At 36.8% G+C, this 13,517-nt stretch overlaps 1 long non-coding RNA gene across 1 annotated transcript; it reads left to right on the top strand.

The window, feature by feature from the left end:
* The first annotated feature begins 2,969 nt into the window (after positions 1-2,969).
* Positions 2,970-6,999, top strand: LOC131275609 (uncharacterized). The gene is made up of 2 exons (XR_011647216.1): positions 2,970-3,284; positions 6,131-6,999. It is a non-coding gene; the product is annotated as an uncharacterized lncRNA (long non-coding RNA).
* Positions 7,000-13,517: the final 6,518 nt, after the last annotated feature.

The raw sequence follows: 13,517 nt of genomic DNA, 5'->3' as shown, positions 1-13,517 counted from the left end.
TTTCCCTTCCCCCCCATTGGGGCTTGCTTGCTGTCTGCTCTGTGTCCATTCATTGCATACTCTTCGGATTTTTTTTTTTTTTTTTGCTTGTCTCCCTTTTTTTGGGTCATCTGGCTGAGTCGACTCTCTGTGTCGCTTTTGGGCCTGGCAGCACTCCGCCTCTCTTGCAGGCCACAGCATGTGGGTGAGCCTGCCTTCACAAGGAACCCTCAGGACTCGAACCCAGGGCCTCCCATATGGTAGACGGGAGCCCAACTGATTGAGCCACAGCTGCTCCCAAACCATACCCTTCTATGTGCCACAATCTTTAGAGGTGATGATAAATATCAAAACAGGTCATGGAAAACCTGTTGCACTTACTCTAAAAAATAATAAGCGTCTTCCAAAAATTATCTATTTTAGCATACTAAATAATTATTTTTATTACTATTAGTTACTTCACCTGAGACTCCTAAAATGGTCCTTTATATAAATACAAATTCAGCAAAGATATTTACACAAAAAAGTGATTTGTGAAGTTATGTATCAAAAGTTTGGGAAAACATTCATGTCATTATTTAAATACTGAACTATTGCATTAAATAACAAAGTTGGCACAAAGATCTTAAAAATGTTTACTGATCTATAAGCTAGGTGTATAATTCATAATTTAAAAAATACTTGGCCTTTTACATTCTTCAGAAACTTCTGAAATAAGCCATGCATTTCTGGTGTTATTGCCTGGCAGATACTCCTTATGAGATGAAGAAATGAGTCCTGGACTTTGAAGAAGTATCTATTTTATTTCTAAAACATGTTTGATTGGCTCTCCTATTTTTTTCTGGTACCTCTTGTCATAGGAGCAAGCAAGGTTGTGAACACAAATGTTGGGGGAAATGGCTTAAAAATCTGTCTCCTTGAACTCTCCACTTTATCCCAGGTAAGTGACTTTTTGTGAGCAGCATAGTACTTCCTCTGCCTGAAAAGCCATCCTTCCTTGGTCTTTGTCTGCTCTATACCAGCTCTCCATTTAGAACTCAGCTAAAACATCACTTATTCAAAAGAGGGTATCTTGACCACCCCTGCATACCTTTGACCTGGTTTTGCTTTTATTTCAGTTGTTTATTTTATTTTAAAACAACTTAAAACTATTTCATATAATTATCAAATAATTTTTTGTTTTTCTTAAAATGTAAGCTTCATGAGAGCAAGACCCATTTCTGTTGAGTTACCATTTATAACAGCATTTATAACTTAGACAATAAATAATATTTATTTCACTCGATAAATGAAGAGGTGATAAAAACCATTCTTGCACATACATAGACACACTTCCTCATATATTTTCCCACACAGGAAAATTGTGTTAGAGCCATTAAAAGAGAGGGAAAACATCAATGTTCTCAACTATTAGAGTATTCCATGGCTATTTGAATCATGGGATTTTAAGCTGGAGGGCGACTTTGCAGTCTTCCATATCGATCCCTTTGACAGAGGTTAATTATATTAGCAGAAATAGGTCAGCACCTTTCAGCTCTAGTTTTATCTAGCTTTAAAGAGAACATGACTGCAGTTCTAAAACGATACAGCAAACTCTATAACAAAATTTAACAAAATGTATTGTATTAAGTTTTGTTAAAATGCATGAGTGATGTGTGAGTGTATGTGCGTGTGCTTGTATTAATACCACAAACGCACGTTAAATCAGGAGTGAAACCATCCAATGATGGTTAGGTTGTGTTGAATATAATTTCATTTGATTCTCCTCCCATGGAAACGGCAAGCCATTTTTGATCGCTTTTTCTCTTTCTTAGCCTTGTTTTTGTATATTAGAGGACTCATTTCTCCAATGGACTTTCTTATTATAATTTTTTTTCAAGCAAATACAAGAATGAGAACAAGCCTGCTTATTTTATCTACAGAGTATAACTCAGAAGGGAATTTGTTGATCGTTAAAACACAGTTTGGAATTATTTGTTCTTTTTGTGACATGAGTCTATGAAAAAATTTTAGTCAAAAAACAATTTTGTAAGGAGGGATACCATGTCCTGTGGACACTTTCCTGACGACTCGCCCTGGCTTTCAAGAGGTGTTTTTATGGCCTTCACTTGGGTTGGCGCTTTGAAGAGAGAATAGTGGCCTGGCTTTGTGTTTTGTGAGATTGTCCTAGGGAGAAGCACAATGGAGTCACGGGAAAAAGGCGTGTATGTGTGGGAAATACAGACAAAGAAAGGGAAAGAAAGGTTTGTGTTGACTTTCTGCTTTAATGTTTCCTGTTTCCGCATTTATTAGCATAATTTTCCAAGCACCCTGTTTATCACACAGGGCATAACTTTAGAAAATCAAATAACGAGAGGCATGCCACTCTAGCCTTTGAGGTGTGTTCTTTTTATCGCTGAGGTCCCCTCTCCATTCCACTGGATGCAGCGGGCTGGAGAGCGACAGGCACCCCGAGGGCGCTCCTGGCACCCAAAGGCACCACACACAGCTCCAGGCCTCCCTCGCGCATTTCCTTAGGGAAGGCCCAACTCTAAAGCTCCTGCAAACACCAGGTCTGTGGGGGCCCCGCGACACGGCCCCTCGGGGCAACTCGGGCAGAACAGGACAGCCCTCGAGTTGGCCAAAAGCTGGCCAGGGCGCTGCCCCTGGGACGCACACGGGCACCCTCCCAGGCAGAGGAGTGCCCGTAACTGCCCTCGACCCCCTGGCGTCATCCGGGGCACACACAGGAAAGGCGCCTGCGGCGGCGCGCAGGGGACGCCGGGAACGGGACCAGCGCCGCCGCTCGCCGCGGGCGCCTGAGGCACAGCCCGCAGCGCTCCAGGGGCCCAGGAGGGGCCGGCGAGGCGCGTTCCCGCAGCGACAGCGAGACCACCCCGCCGCGGAGAGGGGCCGAGCGGGAACACAGAGCCAGCACAGGCGAACGAGGGATGGCCACTGGGCGGAGGGCCGGATCCGCGCCCCTGCCCGTCCCCGCACCCGCCAAGCAGGTGGGGAAGAGGCGAGGGCCCGCGGGCAGAGCGCGGGGAGCGGTCCCGTTCCCCAGCCATGTCGGTCCCGAGTCCCGCGCGGCTCAGGCCCGGCCAGGGACAGCAGAGCACCACCGCGTCCATCACGCGGAGGGTGTGTTCTAGTATGACAGACTCGTTTCTTATGGTTTTGAATACTCTTTTCCTTTGGACACCTCTAGATTTTTTCCTTGAAGGCCTGTATTATGCGGAGGATTCGAGCAGTCGGATACTGTACTTATAAGATGTGAAAACAGAAAACTCACTCTTACAGACTATGCAAGTATCATCTTTATGGTAAACTCAAATTCCATTTTCAAATAACTGTGACTTAAAAGCTCTTGTCCTTTTGCAAATGATTTTTAGTACTTTAAATTTCTTTAACAGTTGTGCTTATGATGTTTATTGACCTGGCATAATTTCTTATATAGCGTTTCTCCTTCTAATTGTGGGAAGTTCCATAGTATAATATAACTTCACCATAAAATTCATTCTAATGTTGGTAAATTATGTCTGATTTTCTGTAAATAAAACTTACACCGACTCATTTAATTCTAAAGGATATTGTGGAAGAATGGCATCCTATTACTGTAAATTCTCAACTTCAGACACTTGTTCCCTCTTTCATATTACGAATACATCCTATATGTAACTCTTTATAAAATTCAGGTATGTTAGAAATTAAAACAAAACTACTCCATTTATAGCATATTATAGTTTATAAAGTTCTATAAATTAACTTATTTAATTTTCATTACAATCTTGATGATTAGGAAGTGCTTCATTCCATCTTGATATGGTACAATCAAGATGTGACTTTGGAAACAATTAGGAAATAATTACACAAGGTCCTCATGTTTATGTGACAAAATGAGTTGTGGAGTCGTGATTTTCAGATACTTTTCGGTTCTTTCCTGTAGGTATATTGACTTCACTCCCATTATGGTGTGACTTTGTCTAACACTAGGTTTTGTTCAGTTCTGGTTCTTTGGGGAGTCAATGCTAGGAATTATCCAACAATGTTGAAAAAAGCCTTTGCCATTTATTGTCTTTCTTGCTCTCAGTTTCTCTTCAACTGCTTACTTGACTTTTGTTCTGAGACATTATACAGTGGAAGATATGAAAATAATAAACAAATCAAGGAAAACAGAAATGTAAAATTCAGGATTTCTTCTAATCTGCTAACTGAAGAAAGGGTCGACATTAGTTAGGGTTCTCTAGGGAAACAGAATCAGTAAGGGATATCTGTCAATAGTAAGAGATTTATCAGAGTCTCTTATGCAGCCGTGGGGATGCACAAGTCCAGGTTCTGCAGGCAAAGTGCAACCAGGAGCTCCGATGGAAGCCCAACGAAGATCCTTGACGAGGTCTGGGAGATGCTGGCTGTCCAAAGATGAGCTAGGAAATTCTCTCTCCATGCTGGAATCACTTCCTCTTTTAACGGATTCAAGGATTGGGTTAAGTGTCACTCATTGCTGATGGTAATCTCCCTGATGGATGTAATTATAACCAGGTATCTATGATCTACCACTGCAGTAAACTCAATGGTGACTAAAGTCCATAAATGCCCTTGTAATTACAATTACCCCAGTGCTTCCTTGACCAAACATGTGGGCAAGTTGACACAATAGCCTTAACCATCACAGGGTCTAACCGTCTTAGTCTTTTGTTCTGGTGCATGGTATCTTTATTATTTTGAAAACATGAAAAAACAAATACATATGTAGTAACTAACAACTGTGAATACTGAGTTCTTTCTTCTTTGAAATTTTTCTCATAGTAGAGATGTCTGTAGATGATATTACTAGGTCAAATGGTGTAAGTGATTTTTTATAGCTCTATTCAAATTGCTTTCACAAAAGATTATTGCATTTTATACTTCCATAATCAAATGATCAAGTTGACTCACTAGCATCAAATATTGTTAAATATAAAGAGGAAAATGCCATTTCACTGAGCTATTAAATAAGAAAAATCTATTAATTATAAAACCTCACAACTCCACAGGATAATTAATGTCCACGTTTTTACTAAACTTCTAACAGCAACTACACTGATCTTTCAAATTTCAAGTCCACTTTGTAGCTCTATTTAATATCTTTCCATGGGGCTCCCACGTTGTTCTTTTTGTTGGTTGGTTGTTTTTTTTAAGATTTATTAATTTATTTCTCCTTCCTCCCCTCCCCACGAGTGTCTGCTTTCTGTGTCCATTCACTGTGTTATTCTGTGTCTGCTTGTATTCTCATTAGGCGGCTCTGGGAACCAGTTATGAGACCTTATGGAGTGGGAGAGAGGCGATCATTCTCTTGCACCACCTCAGTTCTCTGATTGGCTTAATCTCTTATTATCTTTCCTCTCTGTCTCTTTTTGTTACATTATCTGGCTGCGCCAGCTCTCCACATGGGCCAGCACTCCTGCGCAGGGCAGCATTCCTGTTTGGGGCAGTAATCTGCACAGGCCAGCACTCTGTATGGACCAGCTCGCCCCATGGGCCAGCTTGCCTTCACCAGGAGGCCCTGGGCATCGAACCCTGGACCTCCTATATGGTAGATGGGGGCCCAATTGCCTCAGCCACATCCGCTTCCCACATTGGTTTTATAGTAAAATCCAGTCCACTTAGTATGATATGCAGTCCAATTCCTCTTCCAGGAAAACAGAAGTCTAATTTCTGGGCATTTCCAAATCCCGTACTCTGTATTTCAGTCTTAAAGAACTACTTAATATTCCTCTGCCTTAGACATTTTCATATGTCCATCAATTTTGCACATTCAGCTATTTTTTTCCTTTTGCCATATCCTCAACTCTTCTGCCTCTATTTTGTCAGGTAATTCATGCAGAAAATTATACTCCAAACCCTGGGAAATGCCTGGCACAAATCAAAGAGCATAAAGTTTTTCAGCATTTATTTTAAAATTTCAACGCTACACTTTCACCAATGTTTATCACCTGATAAAAGAACTTAAATATAAAATTAAAATTTCCTTTTTACTTTATTCTCCCTATGAAAGGCCTCTCTAGCAGTCACTTGCATCCTTTATATTACTACTCTACATTCAGTTGATAGTGAGGAAAATAATGGATTACCTCTTGTTCTTTTTAAATTGTGTGTTGCCTGCGATTCAGAATCATTGATTTGTTTTCAGCAGGAATACAGGAAAGGAGAAGCTGAGCACAGTTTCCTCTGGAGTCGGTTCTGCACAATGTGGCTTCGTTGTTGTATTAGAAGTGAATTCTCTGTCACGTTTGTGTGTAACAACATACTCTAAAAGATGATACAGTGGGCTTCTAGTGCTTAAAATTTTCATTCCCCTGTACAAGTGTAGATAGGGGAAAATTGTCTGCAGGTTGTCTCTGTTAGTTGAAAGATGATATGATCATCAGGAAATTGCACCTAATTTATGGATTATCTAGCTTTTATTAATTTATGGATACATTTTTGAATCACACAGATTGCAAGTAACATTTATTATCTATCATCTTACCTAGAATTTATTTTAGAGCACACAAAGGACGTAATGATAAAGTATAATAAAGTATATGTTATAAAAATGTTGTACTGATGGTAATTGCTAACTTAGTGATTCTACAGGTGTTTTTTCAAGAAATAAAATCAAATAAATCTCACTATTATGGATGTACCAGACAAACTAAAAACAAAAGGAAACAACTATATATTTCCTCCTTAGAAGCACTTTGGTTAGCATGGTCCTATATTTCACTTTTAAACTAAAAGGGAATAGTAGGGATATTTGTATCAGGCATTCCATATAGACTCGTTTTTATTAGCCTCTGTATTACTGACTTTTTATCAAATTCATTCGATATACTTTCTAAGTTAAACATTGTCAAATTCATTTTTGGTATGCGTCATATTACTTCTAAAGGACATAGTAAGTCTTCATAAATGCATGTTGTTTTAATCCTGCTGTGTTGTTTGTTTTTTCAAGATGTTAATTTGAAAATTCGTTTTTAAAAACCTATCTTTAGAAATAAAAAGCTATTTGTAATCATATTTTTTCTATAAATTTTAGATTAATTTATTGTCATAATTTGATTTTATTTATTTGCTTATTTCAGACTATGAGTTACATAACTGCCCAGATCCTCCTCCGTTTCAAAATGGGTATATGATCAGTTCAGATTATGGTGTCAGACAATCAATATCTTTTGAGTATTATCCTGGGTACATTTTAATAGGCCATCCGGCCCTCGCTTGTCAGCACATGATCAACAGAATTTGGAACTATCCTTTTCCAAGATGTGATGGTAAGTTAGTAATTTTTCTTGGGAGCAATTCATGTTCTTATTATGTTAACACATTAAATATTAAAATGAACATATTCAAGAATTCATTAATTTACTTAAATATTTATTGAGACTCTTTTTCTAAACTGAGCCTATTTGGTATTTCAGGAACACACCAAATGCCAGTGAGCTTTAAATAAAGGCCCTGGTCCTCCAGGGAATTATAAGGATGTTTCAGTTCGATATATTTATGAATTCCAAAACTAGATATTGGGTTATGTTTGTAATCTGGTCTGTACCTGGGCATGATAAAGTTATGATTTGGGCTTTGATTGTGCCATGTCATTAGGGCATTGCGGCCCCACCTCTTAATGGGTGGGGACTCACAGATAAAAGGCATGGCAAAGGACAGAGTTGAGGGTTTTTTGATATTGAAGTTCTGAAGTTGGAGTTTGATGCGGAAGCCTTAAGCTGGAGCCACAGGAAGTACGCCTAGAGAGGAAAGAGAAGCAAGCCCCAGGAAGGGAGGAACCCAGGAAGTCTCAACCTTCGCAGATATCAGCAGCTATCTTGCCCCAACAGGTGAAAATAGCCTGGTGAGGGAAGTAACTTATGCTTTATGGTCTGGAAACTGTAAGCTCCTTCCCCAAATAATTACCCTTTATAAAAGCCAACCAGTTTCTGGTGTTTTGCATTAGCACACCTTTGGCTGACTAATACAAAGGGTAACAAAATAATAAACACAATTTTGGGGGTATATTCCAGTATTTTCCTTATTGCTAATTTTATACATTTATGATGCATGTGTATATATATGAATAATTAATATTTTGAAGTGGTGTTTACTGTACAGAGAGTTTTACAACTTTTCTTTCTCTTTAAAACAGTGTGTGCAATTTTTAACAATTTTTTTCATTGAAGTTAATAGATCACAAAGAATGTTACATTAAAAACATAAGAGGTTCCCATATAACCCACTCCCCATCCCCTATCCCCATCATTTTTGTAAATGGTATTTTTTTGAAGATCTATACTTCTCAAAAAATGTTACATTAAAAAACATAAGCGGTTTCCAATACCCGCCACCTCCCCATCCCACTCCTCCCACACCAACCACCTCTTTCATCATTGTGACACACTCATCTCGCTTGATGAACACATTTTGGAGCACTGCTGCACCCCGTGATAATAGTTTACCCTGTAGTTCACACTTTGCCCCAGTACATTCAGTGAGTTATGGCTGAATATATGAAACACAAATTTTTAAGCAAAACCAGATTCGTAGAGAATATGATAATGAATTGCACGTACAAAGTACAACATATACTTGGAATGTGATCAAGGAAATCTTTGTGCTGGCAGTAGCATTTAACTGTAGAAAGCCTACGTTAAATTGAGACATTAGAAGGGGGAAGAGAGTTTATTAATTTTCCCTAGATATTTTCTATTGTTTTAACTTTTGTAATTCTCATATATTAATTAATATTTTTAAAAAATTTCAGTTTAGTAATGGGCCTTGGAGGATTTTTCATACTTGGAGATAGGGATCATTCTAACGAGAAGAAGCAGTGTGTTCTAGAAGGATATGTAGTAGTTTCATATTTGGAGTTAGGGAACATTCTAACTAGAAGAACAGCGCTAAAGCTGCTCATGTAGATACCATAAAATAGGTTGGCTTTTATCAATGGGGAATTAGTAGTTTGCAAGCTTACAGTTTCAAGGCTGAGAAAAATGTCCAAATCAAGGCATCTTCAGGCAATACAACCAGCTACCACGGATCCTGGATTCCTCTGCCACAAGGCAAGGTCCATCGCTGTATCTGTGGGTGTCTCCCTTTTCTTCAGGGTTTCATGGCTTTCAGCTTCTTGCTTCCATGGCTTACTTCTCTTGGTCTAAATTCCGTTTTCTCATAAAGGTCTCCAGTAAGAGGATTAAGATGCAACCTGAATGAGGAGCGTCACATTTAAATTAAGATCCTACTCAGAAAGAGTTCCTACTTATAATGAGTCCATACCCACAGGAAAGGATTAACTTTAAGAACATACTTTTCTGGGATCCATATAGCTTCATACCATTGCACATATAAGGAAAGACATGCAGGAATATTTTAGGGAAAAATTCAAAAAGTAGTCTACTTTAATAGTGCACAATGGTGGGGGTTTCTTAGGAGATGTAGGAAATGAAGTTAATGGAGAGTGGTGAGAGAGGGAGACCTGGACTTTTGAATGTTCTAATTCTAAGGAGGGACTGCTACCTTAAAAATTCTGTGTGCTATCTAATTTCCATGAGTTATTATAAATTATTGCAATATCAAGGTAAAATAAATAGATCAAGTACTTTGTTTATGAAGAATGCAAATGAAACAGAAAAGTTACTTTAAAACTAATATTCTAACATTAAAAACACAATACCTTTGAAAGAAAAATAATGAAATTGCCAACTCCATGGACCTTTGAAATGCTAAATACTTACATCCCATGAGGATAAAATTTCTAGTGAAGGAGTAAAAAAAGCATCAGTTTACTTTTAAAATATTAATTTCACCTCTGTATTTTACCATTCCACATTATTGAAAATAACTAAAAAATTATTTAGTTGTAATCTTTAATCCTGATATTAGTCTAATACATAATTATGTACAATTATAATTTTAAAAAATTAATTTAATAACACTTTGTATAGCTGTATCATGTCTCATAATAAATCTTATTTTAATCCTCCCCCCTCATGTCTTGCTTGTTGTCTGCTTTCTGTGTCCATTCGCTGTGTGTTCTTCTGTGTGTCTTTATTTATTTTGTTTATTTATGCTCTTCCCTTGTGGCTTGCTTTGTGCTTTGTTCTCAGTATCCATTCACTGCACGTTCTTCTGTGTTTTTTACATAACCTTTTTTTGCATCACCTTGCTGAGTCGGCTCTCTGTGGCACTTGCAGGCCGGGCGGCACTCCATGATGTGTAGGCCAGCCTGCCTTCACAATGTGGCCCCAAGACACAAACTCAGGGCCTCCCATATGGTAGACAGGCGCCCAATTGATTGAGCCACAGCTGCTTCCATAATAAACCTTTAACACTCCATTTAAACTCATGTTTTTACATGTATAAATTACTTTGCAATTTTAACCTGAATCTTTGAATTCATATTTAGATGGTATATCCATGGCTTGAAATAAAAAATGGAATATAAAGTTTAATTTTATTTCATTGTGTTTTCAAGCCCATTTTCCAAATATGGAAATAAGTGCTTTAGTCGGGGTGAAAAAAATATATATATCTTTTAAAAATATTGTTTCAAGGTGATGCTACCTTTTCTAATTATGTCATTAGAATACTTCTACTGTTCTATCTTTCTTCATTGTGATAATATAAATAGAACATAAAGACCAAAACATAAAATTCATGTTCAAATTAGATCATAGAGTAAATACTAAAACCAATTAAAGTAATGTACTAACAGCCATCTAATGTGTTTATTATCTTCTCCATACTGGATTTAATTTTCACAAAAAAATAAGCAGAGGGAATTATTTTAAAACAATAGTTTTCTTGTTCATGAAAAGTTCTCTTTCCTTAAAAATTTAAGTCCTTGTTTCATTAGAATAACGTGGCTGTTTTCTAGTAGTGTTCAGTTAAACTGTGGTTTGTTCTGAATAAATTATGGTTGTCAACACTGTTGACAAGCTACAGTCCTTTCTTAAAATGAATTACATTATTCCAGATTGGTTAGTCTTCTCAGATTTTGATTAGTATATAAGCGCCAGTTTACCGTAAAACAGTCTTCAAAGGCTCCAACTCTGTAGAATTCATAAGAATCTCAGAGAAAAACATAGATATCTTGAACAACTCCTAGGCATCTTTTCAAAAAATTTACCAAGTCAGACAATTCATATTCAAGAATTCTGAGCCTTAAGTAATCAATCTAGAAATATATTTTGCAAAGTGAAATATGAAGCTTTTTTGTATTTATACAGTGAAAATATTTCCTATTCTGTCATAAGAATCTATTATACAAAGTTAGTATATTATAAACTTACCTAAAAAATATGATCTAAAACTGTAATATCCATTCAAATAAATTAAAAAAAAATATGTCTGAAAGTGACTTAAGACATTCAAGACATTATTATTTTTGCCAGTAACATAATTTTACAGAAGTCTCATTTTTAAAAAGTAGTTATAATTGTTAAAATATGGTTAAGAAGACAGTGGGGTTTATTAATTTTTTAATTGCAATTTGGTATTTAAATATGCATCCAGAATTCAAATATAATTTAAAAATTTTAGTTCATTGACTTAATAAGTCATTGGAATATCTGTGTGAGATACTGTTTAGGACATTTTTATTTAATATTGTCACAGTATACTTTAAGATACATAATAGCTATAGGGGGAACTCTGTGGACAGAGTTAACTATTAAAGTAACTAATAAGTTGAAATAACTATGTTAGCAGCTTCCTTTAGATTGACCCATTTTATAAACGGAAACCAATTTGATTCCATTACAGGAGAAATCCAATCAGCCAAAATAATATTATTATGCACATATTTTTAAATGAGCATTTACCAAACTGATTAGTAAATATAGGAAAAGGTCTTTCCAGTGGTTCAGAATGAAAATGACTATAAAAGAAATGGAACTCTTAGTTTCTTACCTGTATTCATCAATAATGCTCTTAAAACTCTCCTTAAAGTAGTTATTACAACTTTGTTGAAATTCAGGGCGAAACTGTCACATGAACAGTTGAAAGATTTAAGTCTCTTGGACATGCAACTAACAATTCTACTAAGTGTAGGTTCAAATAGAGGGGCAACAGAGCCATGTGCAGGGTAAACACAACTGAATCCAACCCTATCACACTGGGGAGTGTAAATTCCAAAGTAAGTCCCCCTGACAGGGTGCCAACCTCCTGGGCTGTCTGCCCTACCTATAGTGTCTGGATGTCTCTAGAGCCCTCAGGAGCCCCACTATTTACTTTTTAAAAAATATGGCTATCATCACTCTAAGATCTGTTGTCTTGTATGTACAGTGACATTTGTTTCCATTTATTCACCCAGAGTCAGATTTTTTTCATTTTTTTCAAAGAAGCTTTAGGTTCCAGAAAAGTCACGTACAGAATATACGTGATTCCCATTTACCCATTGTGCGTTTTCTACTTTCTCCTATTAATAACATCTTAGCGTGGATAGTATATTTGTGGCAATTAATACACAAATATTGAAACGTTGCTACTAACCATTATTGATGATTTGCATTGTGTGTTACATTTCGAACCATACACTTTTATAAATTTGGATAAGTTTGATGTGATCTGTATCCATCCTTGCAAAATCATGTAGTACAATTCAAATTCCATCCCTCCCTTTACACCAGGCCATTATATGACACGGTAGAATCAAAGCCCTAAGCATGATTTAATAAAGTAAAAATGAAACCTCTGAATTTAATATATCCAAAGGGGCATCATGCCTAACAAACAGAGTAGATTACAACTAGAACATTTCTTTTTGGAATTCATAAATAATATCAAACTGCCAAACCTACATATTTAAGAAGATATGTGTTCCAAAATGTATTATAATGTTAAATTTATTTACCATAGCTTGAATCACTCTATTCAATAATTTGTGCAGTAGACATTTATATCATTGAAAGAATATATTAATTTTAATAGTACTATCAAAATTGGGAAGTCAATGGTGTTCTCAAGCAGGTAAAAACTAATTTGATACTCTCTGACATTACAAACAACCAAATACATGTAAAATGCTAAGTTTCTGTACTTTGCTTCTGTACACATACAGGACTTGGTCAAAATATATGTTTTTAAAATAATTCAAATATTTTGCATCATATGTTCCAAAGACAGATGCAATCAATGTGCTTGTGGGTATATGTAGCTACATACAGCATGATTTTTAGAATGCTGAAATAATAAGTGGAGGAAGAAATTTCTGAAATAGCAGCTGCCAAATAAAAGTTGAAGCAGTTAATGAATGATTATAATGTACCCATTAGAAATCATTGAGTAATTAATTGAAATTAAGGACCAAAATTATTGAGGCCACTTAAATATTGCATTACAGTTGAGCTATCATGTCAAGATTATACTGAGAGTGGGTGTAGCTCAGGGATTTGAGCTCCAGCATCCCATGTACGAGATCCTGAAATCAATCCCCAGCACTTCATTTAGGAAAAGTATGTAGGCACTTACTTTCCCATGTGTGGTAGATTTCGAACATGGAAGTGGTGATCTAACTTAAGTTATTCCAGCCCTTAGTCATTTGAGAT

This window comes from Dasypus novemcinctus, chromosome 23 (genome assembly GCF_030445035.2).
Source record: "Dasypus novemcinctus isolate mDasNov1 chromosome 23, mDasNov1.1.hap2, whole genome shotgun sequence".
In the NCBI taxonomy this organism is placed as follows: Eukaryota; Metazoa; Chordata; class Mammalia; order Cingulata; family Dasypodidae; genus Dasypus; species Dasypus novemcinctus.
The sequence above is the reverse complement of the archived record's forward strand: the minus strand, read 5'-3'. Positions and strand labels throughout refer to the sequence as shown.